Source organism: Schistocerca piceifrons, chromosome 3 (assembly GCF_021461385.2).
Source record: "Schistocerca piceifrons isolate TAMUIC-IGC-003096 chromosome 3, iqSchPice1.1, whole genome shotgun sequence".
NCBI classification, from domain to species: Eukaryota; Metazoa; Arthropoda; class Insecta; order Orthoptera; family Acrididae; genus Schistocerca; species Schistocerca piceifrons.
In genome coordinates this window covers 571,697,511-571,715,755 of record NC_060140.1, presented here as the reverse complement: position 1 = coordinate 571,715,755, position 18,245 = coordinate 571,697,511, and the positions used below count along the sequence as shown (strand labels likewise).

At 40.1% G+C, this 18,245-nt stretch overlaps 1 protein-coding gene across 2 annotated transcripts in view; it reads left to right on the top strand.

The window, feature by feature from the left end:
* LOC124790050 (transmembrane 6 superfamily member 1-like) overlaps window positions 1-18,245 on the top strand; it is a 203,056-nt gene that overhangs the window by 66,465 nt on the left and 118,346 nt on the right. The gene's annotated exons all lie outside the window — the stretch shown is intronic.

Below are 18,245 nucleotides of genomic sequence, written 5' to 3'. Positions count from 1 at the left end.
GATGATTTTGGTATGTCAAGTAGTTTCATCACAACATACACTAATTTGCAGAGTGAAAGATTTGTTCTGGACAAGTTATTAAGTGCACAAAATTTAGTGTCACATATAAAAATTGTGACTCCTAAAGGCCAGATTTTTACATTCTGGTCAGTCATAGTTGATTAGCAGAGCAAGGCAAGATACAGGCAACCAGCAGGTAATGTTTTAAGTTATAGTAAGCACCTGGGGTTGTTAGAATCTGTATGGCATCACCAAATTCAATGTCTTTTGCAGTAACTGGCATGTGTTCTGTGCATCATTTGCAAGATTTTTATCAAATGATGTGGAGCGACTCAGTTTACGGGATACGTACACGTGAAATTTTTGTAAATATGGCTACATGACCGATAATTACACATTATTAAATATCACAATGGTGTCCATTGAATATGAATGAATGTATTAATATTGTTAATATTTGGAGCATTTATTTTTCAGTTGCTTCTTCATTTATGTTTATCATGTAGACAACTTGCTTGGTTAGAAACAAATGAAGCACTCAGTTGCAAAAGCTCCCAGGTTTTCATCGGGTGCCAGCATAAAGATACTGTCACATATCAACATTGTCATACTCATCATCCTCTGGTGAAGATGATTAGTATGACACTCATTGAAATGACATGACACCTAACACTACTGCCATCTAGCTGAAAAATCAAAGAGTTTTTCAATAGCAGCATACACTGGAAACGTCAACATCCAGAATGAGATTTTCACTCTGCAGCAGAGTGTGTGCTGACACGAAACTTCCTGGCAGATTAAGACTGTGTGCTGGACTGAGACTTGAACTCAGGACCTTTGCCTTTCGTGGACAAGTGCTCTACCATCTAAGCTACCCAAACACAACTCACAACCTGTCCTCACAGCTTCAAATCTGCCAGTACCTCGTCTTCTACTTAACAAACTTCACAGAAGCACTTCTGTGAACCTTGAAGAACTAGCACTCCTGCAAGAAAAGGATATTGCGGAGACATGGCTTAGCCACAGCCTGGGGGATGTTTCCAGAATGAGATTTTCACTCTGCAGTGGAGTGTGCACTGATATGAAACTTCCTCACAAATTAAAACTATGTGCCAGACCATAGGAGACGAGGTACTGGAAGATTTGAAGCTGTAAGGACGGGACGTGAGTCATGCTCAGATATCTCAGATGGTAGTGCATTTGCCTGCAAAAGGCAAAGGTCCCAATTTCGAGTCTCGGTCCAACACACAGTTTTAATCTGCCAGGAAGTTTCATAACAGCACACACTCCACTGCAAAGTGAAAATCTCATTCTGGAAACATCTCCCAGGCTGTGGCTAAGCATGTCTCTGCAATATCCTTTCTTCCAGGAGTGCTAGTTCTTCGAGGTTCGCAGAAGAGCTTCTGTGAAGTTTGGAAAGTAGTGGACGAGTTACTGGCAGATTTGAAGCTGTGAGGACGGGTCATGAGTCGTGCTTGGGTAGTTCAGATGGCAGAGCACTTACCCGCAAAAGGCAAAAGTCCCGAGTTTGAGTCTCGGTCTGGCACACAGTTTTAATCTGCCAGGAAGTTTCAGTCTACATCCACATGATAAACATAATTGAACAATATTAATCTTTAACAATACTCATATAAATTGTAATTCACTTAAATTTAGTTTTTTATTTTAGTAATATTCATTTATGGAATAGAAGTAGTTGTTTACAAGTAATGATTTTAGGCTAGATATAAAAATTATGTTGCTACCTGTCAACATTTTATGTTATTGGGGAAATGCTTGACGATACTGTGACATAAAAAAATCACAATACAAATAAATAATGAATGAAGAGTAATGAAATTATGGGAATACATTTGTCCAGGTAACATATTTATGTGATTAACACTGCAAGAATACAGTTAATGTTACTGTGAGAAAATCCATTGCAAATGTGAAATGCTGATACATTAATAACTGGTGTATCCCTCAGACTGTTTAACAGTTGCATGCAAATGTGCATGCATTGTTTCACACAGGTGCTGGATGTCATTTTGTGAGATGGAGTTCCATTCCTGTTATACTTGGTTGGTCGATACAGGGATGGTTAATGCTGGTTGTGGATGACACTGGAGTTATCATCTGATGATGTCCCATACATGCTTAACTGGATAGATCTCGTGATTGAGCAGGCCAAGGCAACATATTGAGACTCTGTAGAGCATGGTGGCTTACAATACTGTTGTCTGGGTATGTGTTACCCTTTTGGAAAGCACCCCCTGGAAGACTGTTCATGAATGGCAGCACAGTGGGTTGAATCACCAGTCTGATGCACAAATTTGCAATCAGGGCATGTGGTATAATCACAAGAGTGCTCTTGCTTTCATGCAAAATTGCTCCCAAGATCATAACTCCATATGTAGGTCCATTATGTCTAGGCTGTAGACAGGTTGGGTGCAGGCACTCACCTGGCCTTCTCCTAACCAACATATGGCCATCACTGGAACCAAGACAGAACTGGCTTTTATCACAAAACACAACAGACCTCCACTCTGCCCTCCAGTGACACCACTGAAGTCACAAACAGCAGTGGCTTGGGATAAGTGGAATGCATGCTACAGGGCATTTGGCGTGGAGCTAACCTTGAAGTAACCAATTTATAACAGTTTGTTGTGTCACTGTGGTGCCAACTGCTGCTTGAATTGCTGCTGCAGATGCAGTACAATGTGCCACAACCATACACTGAACATGACAATCTCCCCTCTTGGTAGTGATATGTGGTCATCTGGAGACTGTCTTCCTGTGACTGTAGCTCTTCATGACCACCGCTGCAAGCAGTCACATACAGTGACTACAGTCCTGCCAAGTCTTTCTGCAATATTGCATTAAGAATATCCAGCTTCTCATAGCCCCATTACACAATCTCGTTCAAACTCAATGGCATCTTCATCATCTTAAAGGGATTCTTGACCAACATCACCTCACTATGTCCAATCTCAAAGGTAACTAATACTCAGAACCATCGCAACACGTATTTAAAACAAACCTGATGTGCATCCTCAATAGTGGCAATACAAGTGCCACTCTTATGTGACTGGCATGAAATCTGAATAGATATCTTCCTTCAAATGTAGAAACACACCTACCAACTTTCATTTATCTTAATCATCTCCTTCTTGGTACTGCAATTTTTTCCATCAGTGTATTTCTTAGCCACTGACAAATTCACTAAAGAGTCATTTTTTCTGCTAGTATTATAACTGTGGACATCATCATTCTTTTCAAATTGTCATTCAGTAATTTATTCCAAAACTAGCAATTATATAAAGAGCAAAACTCACTGAATTTAGCTGTTTGAATTGTTCAGTAACATTTATTCCCTTACTCATCAATATGTACATACCAAAAACATTGATTATTGTACCCTTTTTAAGCCTACTTTCCACATGTTACATTAATTTTTGGTGTCATTGTGTGTGTTGTACAGTACTGAATATGCTCTATTATTCACAATTAAGTGTGAGTCTGTTTTTAGAGAATAACTTAATAATTCTTGGAATTTCTATTTCTTTCTCTCTAACAAAATTAATTTGTTGTATGCAGAAAATACTAAATTTTCTTAGTGTACATTAAGTGGAAGGTCACCACAAATACAAGGAATAGGAGCGGATCTAAAATTAAAGCCCATGAGACTTTCTTTGGGTTTCTCCCCAAACCTCCAAAATTTTCTCTCTTTATAGTAGTGTTTGATTAATCCAGCACCATTTTTATTTCATTCTTTTTGGTAGGTATTTGTTTGTGAAACATTCAGTGCCACACACTTTTAGGTTTTCTAAGAGAGTATCATAATCCAAACAATCTAATGCCTTGAACAAACTGAAAAAATACCAGACACTAATGTTTTATTATCTAAGGTTTATCATATTTGGTGAGTAAATATATAAATGGTAATCAGTCAATCAACTCTCCTGGTACCTGAGTGGTGACATTCTAAGTAAACTGGTTTTCCTGAAGTGTTGCTCTACACCTGAGTTAATTATTTTCTCAAATGTTCTGAAAGAAGGTGTTATTGTGGAGACTGAATGATAATTATTTAGACTTTTGCTGTCATCTTTTGTATAATGATATTTAACAGTGATATTTTATTTACAGGATGTTTCAGAAGTGATGGTCAGTATTTAGGGATATGACAGGAATGATCATTCGAAACAAAAAAGGTCAAGTAAACATGGACTCTAAAATGCATACCTCAAGAGCTATGAGCAATTCTTGATCTTACTGTGACACAAATCTCTTCTACTGCAAGCTCTTTGCTTTCCATATTTTGGGAAGTGGTAGTATGGACTAAAAAAAAATGCCCTGTAGTAAACATGTGCTCTAAAATGCATACCTTAAGAGCTACGAGCACTTGTTCATCTTCACTACTTTGAAACACAACTCTTCTAATGAACAAGTGCTTATAACTTTCAAGGTATGCATTTTAGAGCACATGTTTACTGCACATTTTTTTTTTGTTTTGTTCTGTAATACCATTTCCCAAAATATGGAAAGCTTTCAGTACAAGAGATTTGTTTTACAGTATCAAAGATCAAAAATTGTTCATAGCTCTGTAGGTATATGTTTTAGAGCCCATGTTACTTGACATTTTTGTTTTGAATGATCATCCCTGTCATATCTCTGAATATTGACCATCATGTCCGAAACATCTTGTATACAACAGGAAAAATTCAATGTGCATCTAGCTTATTCAGAGTATCACAAGCTGGGACAGTCCTGAATAAAACCAGTGAGCTAGGAGGTGTAGTATTTGTTTCTTTAATTTCATTTCACAATCACAAAAACTGTTCTCAGGCTATTGGTTTTGATCTATAGTGACCATCTTCAGATCTGCAGGAAAAACAATACAACTAATAGACCATCTACATCCTGTAAACAGTAAATTATGACAAAATGAAATGGTACCAATTACTTACATACAGAATACATGCTTAAAAATGTGATAAAACATACCTGTCTAAATTGTATTGTAGTATAATAAAGCCAGAGTGGCATCATCAAGAGATAAAAAACAAAATTATCACAGGCATTGTGGAACAGAATTAATAATATGGTGTGAACTAGGCCACAGTGCCAGCAGAGTCATAATTGGTAATAGCACTTATGTTAACATCAAAATGGGGTGTAGTTATTATGTGGGGGGAGGCGTGGGGAGAGGAGAGGGAGTTTGTAATGTAATGTCATCATGTGTCAATACTATACACATATTTGACAAATAAGCAGTAAGCCATTAAGTAGAAACCTACAATTAGCATGATTTTGCCTACTATAATGACACTTATAAGCTTTACCAACCATTCCTTTCCAGATTTATTTAGCTGTAGGTCATGACTAGTATGTTCTGGTGTACTGATACTTTCACCTGGCACCACCTAAATGTAAGCCTTGTCAGCAGTCATCAGCACCCTCTTAAGTCTCAGATTATCTTGCCTCACAGCACTGTTGGAACAGGGCTAATTGCAACACTGAGTCAGGTGTACAAAGCAAACATGTAGTCCTAGCTTAAGTAGCAATCATGTCCAAGCCACTGACTATACCATAAGCCCAATCCCTGCCAAGACCATTCCCAGCCCTTCCTGCTATCACTACTTACTCCTCTTCAATAAAATCCTTACACAAATCTCCTTAATTCTTCCATCACCATAATGAGTCCAGAACACGGTCTAAAAATGCATGTGACTTGGTACACACCTCACCTAATTTCTTCTGCAACTGTTGACCTACACCACACCACTGACTTCTATGTAACAGTAGAATCCTCTTCTAGGAATGGATGTTGTGTATGTTAGGTGGGCAATGGAGTTCACTTTGATGGTGGGGTTATGCGTAAGGCAACTGTCATCTTAAGAGATAGTGAGAGATAGTCAAAGTTCTAGTGAACAGTGTGTTTAGTTTTTCAAGACATGGGTGATAGTAAACTTCCTTCAACCTTTTGATCCTGTCCACAAATTAGCATGGTTTAAGAAACCATCACTCATGTGAAACTCAGTTTGTTCTTTTCTCATACGATATCATGTAAATTATGAATGATTGGCAACAAGCAGATTCCATATTCCTGGATTTCCAAAAAATGTTTGACACAATGCCCCAATGCAGACTGTTAACAAAGGTGCAGATATATGGAACAGGTTCCCAGGTATGCAAGTGGCTCAAAGACTTCTTAAGTAATAGAACCCTTTATGTTGTCTTTGATGGTGAGTGTTCATGGGAGACAAGAGTATCATCAGGAGTGTCCCAGAACTGTGTGACAAGTGTGCTGTTATTCTCTTTATACACAAATGATATGACAGACAGATTGCACAACAGTCTGCAGCTGTTTACTGATGATACTGTGATGTTTGGGAAGGTATTGTCATTAAGTGACTGTAGGAGAATACAAGCTGCCTTACACAAAATTTCTAGTGGTGTGATGAGTGGCAGCTAGCTCTAAACGTAAAAAAATGTGCGTTAATGCAGACAAGTAGGAAAAACAATCCCATAATGTTCTAACACAGCATTAGTAGTGTGCTACTTGACACATTCATATCCATTGAATATTTGGACATAATGTTGTAAAGTGATATGAAATGGAACAAGCAAGCTAGATCTAAATGTAAAAAAATGTAAATGAATGCAGATAAGTAGGAGAAAATGGTCAACTTGAGAGAATTTTAGGAGAGTGGACAGGACACTAGTGTCACCCATTCTTGAGTACTGCTCTAGTGCTTGTGAGAAACACCAAGTTGTATTGAAGGAATACATTTAAGCATTTTAGAAAAGGAATGCTGGATTAGTTACTGGTAGGTTCCAACAACAAATGAGTATTGCCGAGATGCTTCAGGAACTCAAATGATAGATTTCTGAGGAACACTATTGAGAAAATTTAGAGAACCAGCATTTCAAGAGGACTGCAGAACAATTTTACCACCACCAATATACATTTTGCATAATGGCCATGAATATAAGACAAGAGAAATTAAGGCTCATGTGAAGGCCTATAGACACCACGCTCCACATGGTGACTTGCAGAATATGTGTATAGATGTGGATACCATGATAAGTGGAGAGCTGTTGAGTGGCTGGTACACAATGATGAAGGGTTACCTGAGGTCACAGAAGAAATGACATTGGAAATCTCTTTCTGGACTTACTGGGCAGGTGTCTGTGAAGTCTCTGGCAGAACTATCGACACATAGGAATAAGTCATTCTTCTCACTATCTATGCTTGCCTCAAACTGACGAGGTTGTAGATGTGGAATGGGTGACAGCTGTTAAAATGGAAGTACTTTTCAGGGATAATGCAATGGCATATTTTGACAGGTGAACACACTACATTTTCAAGGCACAATCACAGCAATATTGATAGTCGTCAAAGACATCAATGAACTGCACTCCTGTTAAATTGTGTGAACATCTTTTATGCAGGGAGAAACTCATTTTATACATACAAAAAGGTAACTATTTGAGTTGAGGAGGACAAGGAGTGGATTTGGGACTGGATGTCAACATGATGATGGATAGATAAGAAGCTGTCAATGCTGTGGATCCAGATCAAAAATAATGTTGACACAGCTCCCTTGATGGAGGAAAGAACGGCTATCCACACCATTAAGACAGACACCAATTTTATTATCCTCCCTGCAAACAAAGGCTTCATCACTGTATGATGAAGAACAGTGATTATCTGACAGAAGGTATCTGCCAGCTGTCTGTTCCACCTGTCAGTTCCACTGCAATGATCCCATTCCAGAAGTCCAACACATTCTACAGTCCCTACTCAAATCCTTAGGCTTATCACAGGATTTCTCCTCAAATCCATCATCTCCCCCTCAAGTACCCCCCCTCCCTTCCACACACGCACGCATGCACGCACACACACACACACACACACACACACACACACACACACACACACACATATACACACACACACACACACACACACCTGGACATCCCATTGTAGCGAGTTGCTGTGCTCTCTGGGAAAAAATCTGGGCTCATGTAGACAAACACCTCCAACCCATTGTCTTCACCATCTCTGAATGATCAGACCATATTATCACCTAGATTTTTATTAGAACATTACTTCCTCACAAAGCTATCAAAAGTATTATTCATACTAGGTGGGTGGAGCCACTCAGCTGTAAATGGCCGCCGAGTGAGATCACAGGTATTTTCTTCGTCCACTAAAAGAACTTATTTAAGAGGAAATAGTGTGAAACTTAAATTTTCTTTGTTTAGTATACTTGCTGTAGTGTCCGTTCTTGTCACACAACTGAATATTAGCGTCCCAGCAGTGCTTGTTCTTGAAAAAACTTGTTCTTTAGCTGAAGTCCTGATAATTGCGACATAACCCGAAATTTTCCATGACATAAACACAAAAAATTCTATACAAGTTTTCTTGATAGTACAAAATTCATTTAAATAGACAGCTACTAGTTTTATCAGTGTCTATTGTTGCAATAAAAGTGTAATTAAACATTTCTAAATCGTATTTAACCAACACATTTCATATTGTTTACTACTTACATAGAAGCAATCTAGGCCTAAATTTACTGAGTTATAAACGTTTAAAAACCTGACCAAACACACCTGATAATGTAAATTCGCTAAAATCAAATTAATAACAAATTCATTCTTCCGTCATTGTATCTCTAAGTCAGTACAAAAAGAACAACCACCTCAAATAAGACCTTTGTGTCATTTTTTGTTTACGCACAGCCAAACTCGCATCCTTGACAAATTTAAAACATTCTTTAATCTTAATTATTCTTTCAAAACTGACCATGAGTGAGAAATGTGGGATCTGTTATAGGGCAGTGAGTAGAGGGATTTGTTGCTAATCTTGTAGGAAATATTTTCACTGGGAGGGATGCAGTGGGGAGAATGTTGGGAGAACAAAAGAGGCTCTGTCCTGGAACTGTAGAGTATGCAGTAGGAATATTTTGACTGGGGAACAGTAAAGGAAAGTCTGTGCCCTTCAGGCACAGTTGGAGGAAACAAGGAAGGAACTCATAAGGATCAAGGGAAATAGGGGGAGGAGGGTGGTTGGGAACTGGCAGCTGGTAGGAGGTAGGAAGAAAGGAGAACACGATCTGACAGTTTTATCATCAACACCAAAAACAGGTATCTACCACTGCCAGAGTTAAGTGGAGAAGAGCCTCAGGTAGAACGAGGAGCAGGAAATGTGCAGCACACTTCAACCGAGGCCAAGAAGCCTAGGAACGTACAAAGTCTTAGGAAGACGAAAGTGCTGCTGCTAGGTAGTAGCCATGGGCGTGGTGTAGGCCCTCAGTTAAGGAAAGCTTAGAGGCAGCGCTCCAGGCCACCACTATCTTCAAGCCAAATATAGGGCTAAGTCATTTAATAGAGGACCTAGGGTCTTTAGGGTCTTTATGTAAGGACTTTACAAAAGAGGACCATGTAGTGATAGTGGGTGGGGCAGGAAACAGTTTGGACAGAGATGGGGCATATGACATAGGTGGTGACTTGGACAAGATACACTCCTGGAAATGGAAAAAAGAACACATTGACACCGGTGTGTCAGACCCACCATACTTGCTCCGGACACTGCGAGAGGGCTGTACAAGCAATGATCACACGCACGGCACAGCGGACACACCAGGAACCGCGGTGTTGGCCGTCGAATGGCGCTAGCTGCGCAGCATTTGTGCACTGCCGCCGTCAGTGTCAGCCAGTTTGCCGTGGCATACGGAGCTCCATCGCAGTCTTTAACACTGGTAGCATGCCGCGACAGTGTGGACGTGAACCATATGTGCAGTTGACGGACTTTGAGCGAGGGCGTATAGTGGGCATGCGGGAGGCCGGGTGGACGTACTGCCGAATTGCTCAACACGTGGGGCGTGAGGTCTCCACAGTACATCGATGTTGTCGCCAGTGGTCGGCGGAAGGTGCACGTGCCCGTCGACCTGGGACCGGACCGCAGCGACGCACAGATGCACGCCAAGACCGTAGGACCCTACGCAGTGCCATAGGGGACCGCACCGCCACTTCCCAGCAAATTAGGGACACTGTTGCTCCTGGGGTATCGGCGAGGACCATTCGCAGCCGTCTCCATGAAGCTGGGCTACGGTCCCGCACACCGTTAGGCCGTCTTCCGCTCACGCCCCAACATCGTGCAGCCCGCCTCCAGTGGTGTCGCGACAGGCGTGAATGGAGGGACGAATGGAGACGTGTCGTCTTCAGCGATGAGAGTCGCTTCTGCCTTGGTGCCAATGATGGTCGTATGCGTGTTTGGCGCCGTGCAGGTGAGCGCCACAATCAGGACTGCATACGACCAAGGCACACAGGGCCAACACCCGGCATCATGGTGTGGGGAGCGATCTCCTACACTGGCCGTACACCACTGGTGATCGTCGAGGGGACACTGAATAGTGCACGGTACATCCAAACCGTCATCGAACCCATCGTTCTACCATTCCTAGACCGGCAAGGGAACTTGCTGTTCCAACAGGACAATGCACGTCCGCATGTATCCCGTGCCACCCAACGTGCTCTAGAAGGTGTAAGTCAACTACCCTGGCCAGCAAGATCTCCGGATCTGTCCCCCATTGAGCATGTTTGGGACTGGATGAAGCGTCGTCTCACGCGGTCTGCACATCCAGCACGAACGCTGGTCCAACTGAGGCGCCAGGTGGAAATGGAATGGCAAGCCGCTCCACAGGACTACATCCAGCATCTCTACGATCGTCTCCATGGGAGAATAGCAGCCTGCATTGCTGCGAAAGGTGGATATACACTGTACTAGTGCCGACATTGAGCATGCTCTGTTGCCTGTGTCTATGTGCCTGTGGTTCTGTCAGTGTGATCATGTGATGTATCTGACCCCAGGAATGTGTCAATAAAGTTTCCCCTCCCTGGGACAATGAATTCCCGGTGTTCTTATTTCAATTTCCAGGAGTGTAGTTTCCCTGGCTCATGGCACCAACATACACTTTATTGAGCTGTTCCGGCATCATGATCGACCATACCTTGATGGAGCTGTGAGGCGAACCAGTCAGGGGTTAGTGATGGCCCTGAGGACAGCCAACTTTGCTCATGTTTCTCTAGTGCCCATCGGGACTGTCAACAGAGAGTGTTTCACTAGGCATGGCCTACACCTAAACAGGACTGGGAAGGGAAGATTGGTACAGCTGATTTATGAAAGTGTAGGGGGTGGATCTTGGGCCACACATGGTCAAATACCTGTTGTCATAGGTAGGAAAAGTAGGTCTTTTTTAGGATAAATCCAGACAACAGGTTCCCCTGCCTAAAGAGTATCTCCAGCACTTTAAAAAATACTGAAACAATCACTCACAAAACAGATTTTAACACCTCAAATATCACATATACCAGATGTCACGAAGAAAAACAAACCATTGGAAAGAGTAACATGGGGCATTTTACAGACTTACATGCAATCAATAAAATATAAAATACAAATATTAGAAGTTGAGCTCCAATCTTTGAACTGTACAGTAGTTTGTATTACTGAGCACTGATGTAAGGCACAGAAATCCAACATGTAGTATTATCATTGTATGAAAAGGCAAACTCTTACTGCAGAACTACTTCAACGGGTGGAGGATCATGCATTTATATCAGAAAAGAAACACATTTCAAATCAAGACATGACCTCAGTACAGTAAGTGAAGACAAACACTTTGAAATATCAGCTATTGAATTAACAGGGCTTGACATCACCAAGAAATTAATCTTTTTTTTTTGTGTGTGGATCTCCCAGTGGTAGTGTGGACACTTTTTTCAATAAGTTAACAGAAGTTCTAAATAAAGTCTCAAGTACAAAGGTCAACATAATTCTGTGTAGGGACATTAACATCAACATTAATATCATAAATGAATCCAGCAGCACCTTCATAAACATCCTTCAAAGTTTTGGCATGTCCCTATTGGTCAATAATGCAACAAGGGTTACTACAATGACTTCATCAGTAATTGACCATGTGGCCACAAATATGGACAAGGAAAAATGTGATGTAGCTGTAAAAGATCTCAGACAATCTCTGTCAAATTTCAACAGTAAAATCAGGCATTGAAGCATTCCCTAAACTGCAAGTCTACAAGCGACATCTGTCAGAAACCAAAATAAAACTTTTTTCAAAAGACTAGAAAAACAAAGCTGGGATGAAGTGTATAAGGAAACCAATGTGAATATGAAATTCTCTAAATTATCCACATTGTTTAAATTGAACTTTGAAAAGGTATTTCCAAAAGTATGCATGTCTGTATCAACATCTCACAAAAACAGACGGATAACAGCAGGTATTAAGAAGTCCTCCCAAACACTTAAACACCTCAGTTCCATGAAAAAGATTTGCAGTGATTCAGAATTCTTAAATTTCTATCATAGATACAAAAAGGTCTATAGGAAGGTGCTGATTGCTGCAAAAAAGTCATTTAATGACAAAATAATATATAATGCAGAGAATAAAAGCAAAGCAGTCTGGGATGTTATAAAAAAGGAAACGGGGAGAGGCAACAAATGCAGAATAACATACTGTTAAGGGAGGGGGATAAAGTAATCAATGATCCACAACACTTAGCAAACTATGTAAATGAGCATTTTTCAAGTATTGCAGAGAAGGTACAGAAAAAATTCCCCCAAACAAATATAACACCCATAAATAATGTTGCACTAAATACAACCACAGAGAATGAAGTCAATAAAACTGTTCAAAAACTAAAAAATAAAGTGTCAGTAGGCTTAGATGAAGTATCAGTGTGTGTACTGAAACAATGCATAGGGATTACACAAGGCCCCTTAACAAATATAATAAATGAATCCTTCACATCAGGGACATTTCCAGAGCAGTTAAAACAGGCAAGAGTTGTACCTTTACTTAAGAAAGATAATGCAGAAGACATAGAAAATTACTGGCCCATTTCCCTGCTGTCACTGTTCTCAAAAATAATAGAAGCAATTATGAAAGGCAGATTAATGAATTACCTGAATAAATACAATCTTTTGAGCGAATCACAGTTTGGCTTCTGAAGTGGCAAAAATACGGAGTCGGCAATAGTAGGATTCACAAAAGTTGTACTTGATGCTCTTGATAAAGATGGATATGTCACAGGCATATTTTTGGATCTTTTAAGGCATTTGATACAGTCAACCACAAGATTCTATTAAATAAGCATTAGGAATAAGAGGGGGAGCTAATGACTGGTTTCGATCATACCTAACAGTTAATACTTCAAATAGATCTAAACATTTAGTAAAACACTTATCAGAACCAAAATACATTAATATAGGGGTTCCGCAATGTAGCATATTAGGACCAATACTGTTCCTGATACACATTAATGACTTTCCCAGTAGTGTTACTCATGGTGAAAAACTTTTCTTTGCTGATGACAGCAATATTGTAGTCACTGAGAAAACAAGAGAACTCCTTGCCAAGAAAGCAAATGAAGCTCTCAAGGAAGTTTATGACTGGTCAATAAGCAATAAAGTGACATTGAACATAAAGAAAACTAATGCAATGAATTTCAGTTTGAAGAGGAAAAATGACAATGTTAAATTAAATGTAGATGGCACATCTATAGATGGTGTAACAAATGCAAAATTTCTGGGAATGAATATTGATTCTCAGTTGAAATGGTGTGAACACACAAAGGTACTTGCAAACAGAGTGTCATCAGCATGTTATGCCCTTAGAATCCTATCATCAGTGTGTAACATGCTGTGTCTTCTAGTTACACATTATCCATATGTAAACTCAATTCTTAGCTATGGCATTCTTTTTTTGGGGAACAGATGCACAAAATATGAACACAATTCTCAAACTCCAGAAAAGAACCATACGAATAATAACCAAAAATACTAGTCAAGCCCATTGTAAAGATCTGTTCCAAACACGGGATTTTCACTGCTCCATGTGAATACATTTATCAGTCAGTTGTACACATCAAAAATAACATTGCTAATTACTGCACAAACAGCTCTGTCCATGACCATGCAACAAGAGATAGACTCAACTTACATTTACCAAGAAAAAATAACCATAAAACTCAAAACAGCATTTTCTACCAAGGAATAAAACTTTAATAAATTACCAAAAGAGATTAAAGAAATTGCAAAAATACACCTATTTAAAAAGGCAGCTAAGAAGTACCTGTTGTGCAATACATTTTATACATTGAAGGATTGCTTAGCTAAAACAGAGTAGAGATTTGACAAAAAATGTTATACAAGTAAGTAATAATAATAATAGTAATAGTAATAATAATAATAATAATAATAATAATAATAATAATAATAATAATGGCTATAAAATATCCAACATTCCACATAACACCTTCACTGTATGTTTTTTTCCTTCTGTTTTCCTTTCTAGAAATACTTACCCCCCCAGCTATGCACAATGCTCAACATGTCACTCATTATGGAGGGTTGCTGACTGAGTTTTCAGGATATCAAATGGGAAGTTGCAGTACAGAAAATGACCCAGAGGTCACAAGCGTGTGTTTGTGTGTGTGTGTGTGTGTAAAAAAAGTGTTGTATACCAGGAGTAAATCTAATGATTGTCTCTAACTAGAAGTCTGTAAATATATGTGTATACGAATTAGCTTATTTTAAATTGATCTAAATTTGTAAATACTTTGACATGTCCTATATCCTTGTAAAAAGAGATCTACAGATGAATAGAGCTACTACTACTACTGCTACTACTACTACTACTACTACTACTAGAGATTAATAGTTAGTAATTTAGGCAAAATGCTTTTGTTGAACTCGCAATTTTTTGTATCAAATTTTTGTTTACGCTTTAATGTGACTGCTATTGATATCAAATGAAACAAGTTTACTGTTACCAGTCACAATCTATTTCAGTGGCTAAAACCTCCATCATCTGGTAGTTTTATTTGGATCAGTGGAACGTGTGTATTGTGTTATAGCTTTGGGGTAACTCGTGGCTTCTACAGGGTATCCCAAAGTGATGACACAACATACATCTGTTGTATTAGTCCACATAAATCCATCTAATCATTGAGGTGTTTAAACTACAGAAATGCACCATGGAAATGCAATAAATAAATTGTGACTGGTAACAGTAAACATGTTTCATTTACCAGTTATTATTTATTTTATCAGTATCATATATTCCGTAACTACAATTATATCTGCTTTGCTCAATGACGAAGGAAGAAACCCTCATCAGGCTAGAGGCATTTTTGGTGGTTAAATATGAATCTAGTACATACCATTGCAAATATTGTATTTATGCATAAATTAACTCATGAAACACTTTACATCCAAAGATTTCTCTCCTGTCACAATTACCAAATGGAACATATTTTTATTCAAAGATGACTTGCACCAAAAAATGTGTTATTTCATTGATACTAGGTGAGTGGAGACACTCACTTGTAAATATAAAAAGGTATGATTTAATAATAAATAATTTAGACAAAATGTCCCTTTTGAGATCACCAGTTTTATTAGCTTCATCAGTATCAAATGCTCTGTAATTATGAATATGTCTGTTTCACTCAACAACAGGGAAAGTAGTCCTACATATGGCCCTTTTTTGTTAGAGAAAGCCAGTGACAAAAACTTCTCTGGATAAAAATTACATAGATGACTAACTCTCAGTGGTAACTACAATGCCACTAAATGGTGATAATATAACCAAATGATTCCTGCTACAGCTTCTGAAGGTGTATGAGATTTTACACTTGTCACTGTTGGCACCACACATACACAAACATTCAGTATGCCCCTGGCCTTGCTGCTAATGAACAATAACTCTTCCAGTGTTATACGGACTCCAAGTGCACCACCTCATTCCTTATACATCTGACACACTATATCTTTATCCATAACTACTGTTTTGAGGGGTAAAATGTACAAACAAATCTGCATTGTGGCTGTGAGTACTCACATAGTACCCTCCTACACCAACTGTTTATGGATCATCTAGAAGAAACTTTCCTTATTACCCAAATCCCAAACCCCTCATGTGTTTCAGACTCTCTGGTGGCTTCTTCATGATACACGCCCATGGCCAAGACAGAATGTCTTCATTCTCCACAGTTTAAAGACTCATCTGGTCCTGCTCAGATAAACATGCCACTTCCCTAGATGTTGATCTTCACCTCTCTGTTGGCTTTATGCAAACTTATGTCCATCTTGAGTGACATATTCCCCAATCCTAAGACCACCACATGATGCAGCACCACTTAATATTATACTAGACCAGAACAACTTAACTATATCCGTCATCAAGGCTTTCATTACACCTAGCTGGCTGATGCAGCTGTCCAACACATTTACCCCAGTCTAGTGACAAGCATATACTATCCTATCAGAGGCAGGGCCACCTGTGAAACAAGTTGTACCATATGTCAACTCTGCTGCAACTTCTACACAGCATTTTATGTGATCATGAGCACAAACTAGCTGTCCTCCCAAATGAATGGCCAAGAGTAGATCTGACCACCCAGTGGCAGAACACACTGCTGAACACAACATGCTTCATTTCAGTGGCTGCTTCTCAATATGTTTAATCTGAAGCCTTCTCCTCAACACCAGCTTTTCTGAATTATATAGAAGTAAATTGTTCTTGCAACTTGTGCTTCAATCCTGTAATCCTTCTGGCTATAGTCTATGCTAGCCCCTGCCTTACACCCACCTCCATAGACCCATAATCCTACCATTACTCATCCTACATTCGCATCCTCCTTTCTATAGGCTGTTTATTCCTTCTTCTACCTCTCTCCCGCAATCCACTTGTCCATGTCATTGTGTACTGCAGACAACTCCCTCTGTCTTCCATCATAATGTAACCAGTGTCATGTTTGTCATACCTTTTCTGTCTGCTCCTCCCATCTGTTAGCCACCCATTCCCAATTCACCCTTCTGCTTCCTGCTTCCTTCCTCCTCTCACCCATTCCACCCAATACAACCCCTCACACCATTTCAGCTGCAGTAATGGCATGATGGCATGATATAGTCAGTTGATACAATGCAGTGTGTGTGTGTGTGTGTGTGTGTGTGTGTGTGTGTGTGTGTGTGTGTGTGTGTGTGTGTGTGTAAAGGTGTAAAGAGAGAGAGAGAGAGAGAGAGAGAGAGAGAGAGAGAGAGAGAGAGAGAGAGAGAGAGAGTGAGTGAGTGAGTTTTATTTGTGTTTGGTTGGCCCAGTGGTGGATGCCTAGGAGATGGTGGGTTCTAAGACAAAGAGCAAGAATAATAAGATGCACACTTTCTGTTTAAGTAACATCCTTTTACTTAACTTGAGTAACAGTAAGTCTGAAATTCAGTCTGTTGCGTTTCCTTGAGATAGGTAGGTTTGTCATAAACAATAACAACAGAGGTTACTGTGGCACTTTGAGTTCTTAGGCAGAAGTCAGCTAACAGACAGAAACTAGCCTAGAGCAGTGCAGCTTCCTTTAAGTCAGCCCCATGTGGCACTGATTGTGCGAGCAGAGGAAGGTGTGTCGCGGATCTGGCTGCAGATTGGTAGTGCAGTCACATGAGTTGCTGGCAACTTCTAAACCTGGACATGCTATCAATAGTACATGATACCACATTCCTCCCTCCCCCTCCCCCTAAAAACACTTCCTCACTGTTGTCGTGTAGTGATTTTGTCAGAAATGATGGCAAGAAAGAGGGTGAGAGGGGGGGGGGGGGGGTTGCCACTGAGGAGGAGATGCCACTGAGGAAGTATGAGCCAGATCTTCAGCCAATGACAAACTCCTTCCCACAACCTGCCATTCATCTTGTGAACAGATGGAAGCATCGGCTGAAAAACAAGCCATAGGGTGTGCACTCATTCCCAGGAACAGAATATCTTCTTTATTGGTGGAAGTGCAATGGTGACTGGAGGTTCCTTGGCAGCCCACTGGAAGGCCCACCTCTCGCAGCTGATGCTGGGTGGAGGTGACGGTGCTGCATCCATGCCCATAGGATCCCGTACGGCAGCACCCTAAGAAGGCGAAGGCAGCTGAGTCTGTTGGGTCCTCCTGGCCTCCTAATCAGCAAATGAAAAACCCTCGGGAGGCTCACATAACGACTCTGATGGCACTTCTGTAGCCCTATAGGACCCTGTAAAACATACAAAGAGCGGGCCAAGACTTTGTTGATAATGCTCCAGTCCCAGCTCCTGTTGAACAAGACTAAATCATTTACATCAAATTTAGAGCACTGCAGAGGACAGGCCAACAAATGTAACTGGGGCAGTGTCCTATGTTGGCATCTTTACAAAAGCTCT